Raw genomic sequence first — 3,192 nt, 5'->3', positions numbered from 1 at the left:
TTGCCAGTACTTTCGGAGAGGAAAAACAAGCGAAAAAAAATTCAAAGCAATTTAATCAAGCGTTAGCCCCAAAGGACTTTTAAAACAGTATTTCCTTCAGTCAAAAACTAAGATTCCTCTTGGGCAAGGAAGATTTTCGTTCAGCTTTAAGCATCTTTTTTAAAGGAAGGGTGTTTCAAAAACTTTACTAAAATTCTAAGAGAGAAATTAGAGCGTCATGTTTTAGGGATGTTGACAGAAAACATTGCCTTAATTTGTATTAACAGTCGGACCAATTTGTGAAACATTTCCCTGTTACTTCTACTGCCTTTTCTAAAGGGGTCTTAGCTACTGTAGCTCACACAGTTCTAGGGAAGAGGGTTTAGAGTAACAGAGTTTACAGTCTTGTAATTTTTCCGCTGAAGGGAGACAAATGTAAATAGAATAATATTCCAAACACTATATGGACTTGTGAAAATGAGCCATTTGTCTTTCTTTATGAAGTGTTTCAGAAACAGTTGTTTAGATGCCAGAAACCTGTTTCAGAATGAGCATATGGAAAATGAAATAAAACAAGTTACCTAATTCATTTGGCTGATGACATCCACCTGTGCTGGGCTGCACTTACTTTCAGATCACCTCACATCTAGCAACAGGTCCACGAGAACTCTCCAAGAGTCCTGCAAAAAGAACATACCAATTTGGGATGTAGTGTGTCTGAAAACACTCCTGGGAAATTAGAATTCGTTTTCTCTGATCTTTTCCTGCCAAATGTTAATCCATTACAAGCCTATGTCGGCTGGTTCCAGTGAACTGAGCTCGGCTTTTGACAGGACACCTCAAATCATGTGCCTGTGTTCGAACAACATGGGGACTTTGGGTTAGGGAGAAATAACTTCTATAAAATTAACTACGACAGCCGGAGAGAAGAGGTGTGCTTCTGAGGACACATGATAAAAGGGCCACATGCCAGAAAAACATTCAACTTTTACACTAGGCTAACAAAGGTTATTTTCCTACAAACCTTGCTTTGCTTATATTCGTAGCTACCGTGTCTCTAACGCAACAGAGCTCTGTGTAAACTTTGCACTCAGGAATAATGCTCATTCACGAGGTTTGCAAGTCCCAGAAAATAACATCTCAGCCTGGAGCACAGAGTTCAGGGCACCCCTGGGACAGCGGGAGGCTTCAGGTGGCAAGAAACACTGTGCTGCGACCAACCACCCGCGTGCAGCCCAGCACCCCTTCCAACAACGCTTGGAATCGTTGAATCCTTAATCTTGTAGAAGACTTAGAAGATCATCAACTGTCAACCCAACACCACCGTGACCATGTCCTGAAGCACCACATCTACACGGTTTTTGAACACCTCCAAGGACGGTGACTCCACTGCTTCCCTGGGCAGCCTGTTCCAGTGCCTCATCACTGCTTCAGTAAAGAAATTTTTCCTAATATGCATCCTAAACCTCCTCTGGTACAACCTGAGCCTGTTTCCTCTCCTCCTGTCGCTTGTTACTTGGGAGAAGAAACTGACCAACTTCTCACCTGTACCCACCAGTTGCAGTTGTACGGACTTCCATTTTAATCCCAAAGTTTCAGACAATAAGACAACAGCAATCTTAGCCTTTTTTTTTTTTTGCTCCAGCCCTCTGCAAACCCCAAGATGATTTACCTTGCAAAGCTCTGCAGGCTTTGCTGCCACTTCTGCTTGTCATCGTCTTGTGCTTCTCAGTGAGAAGTTGCTGAACAGCGATCACAGGCATGTTCCACTGAGGCTAATTATTGAAAGCAATGTCATGTTAAACACTCTGTACAAGCAGCTTTCACTCATATACGTCTTTATTTTATCGAAAGGAGAATGGGTTAATAAGTCACAAAAGGATTTGGTTTAGGGTTATTTCCCCAGGTTTTACATTTTGCACTCTAGACCTATTCCACCCACTTAGGGCTAAAAGGTATTGATATTCCATTTCACCTGTCACAGGCAGTATGGAGTGCATTTTAGAGTTTGCTCGCTTGCAAATCAAAGAGGAAAACTAATTCTCCTAATATTTTTTTTAGCTTCCACAAGATTACATAATGTGCATAAATGTCTGTCTGTAAGCCTCTAGGTTAAAGCTGCAGAAAACCTTTTAAGAATGACCATGATCTAGAGTTTTTCATCATAAATTCTAACTTGTTTGCAAAACTTTACTGTTTAGATCTGAGTTCTATTCCATTGCCTTCACACAAGTGTTCACGTTCACCTGGAGCAAGTAGCATGGCAGAGTTGTTACAGGATATTCACAACTGAGCTGCACATTTAACGCTCGAAACATAAAAGCTGGCATCGTGATGCAGCCAGAAAATACTGAGTCAACCAGTAACGTTTCACAATGCCCTTAGATGCAGAGTTTGGTGGTTTTGACAGACTTTGGATTTCTAGTTGCTGGTCTCAAATCTGTTTTTAGTCAAACAGGTGCTGTATTAGCAGTAAACACTAATGAATACGATCAGTGAATGTGGCAGGCTTATATCCCGTGTCAGCTTAGAATTTCTGAAATCAGGCACAGGTATCTTGCCAGTGGTATTTCTCTGTGATCTATTTGACTACGCATATATGAAAATTACTAAAGATGCTGCTAATTAGAAATAAATGTTCTGTGAACTAAAAAGTCACAAAGCAAACTTTGTAAGTGATCAGAGGCAATGATTTAACATTTCAAAAAGTTAACTAGAAACACTCAGGAGCTCCATTCCCTGGAAGAAATGTTGAGTTATTTGAATTACTCACGGAGTGTCAGAACAGGAAAAAATATTTCAATGGACCTAATTCATTACAAAACCAGCAAAGGTTCAACTCCCATTGCTGGCAACTACTGATGAAGGAAACCGTGTTCTTGCTGTTTCACTCATCAACAGATTATCAACGGCTGCACTTTTCTCTGAGGAAAGGAAACACACACACACATAAAATACACTTGATGACACAGCTAATGCACCGCTAAGTGTTACTGCTGATGAAGAGTTTCAAAAAACCCAACAACCATTTCTCTACAGCTCTGCCAGCAGTGGCCACCACCAAACCACTGTTAAAATCCCACAGGGAGCCTTTCAGGGGGAAAGAAAAAATCCGAACAAAACACAGCAAACCTGTGAGGCACAAAAGCTTTGGCAAGACAAAGCCACATCTCGCCCTGCAGTCCTGACGGCAGGCGATAGGCCCTGCTGCCC

Source organism: Apaloderma vittatum, unplaced genomic scaffold (assembly GCF_000703405.1).
Source record: "Apaloderma vittatum isolate BGI_N311 unplaced genomic scaffold, ASM70340v1 scaffold16816, whole genome shotgun sequence".
Classification (NCBI taxonomy): Eukaryota; Metazoa; Chordata; class Aves; order Trogoniformes; family Trogonidae; genus Apaloderma; species Apaloderma vittatum.
Note: the sequence above shows the minus strand (reverse complement) of the source record.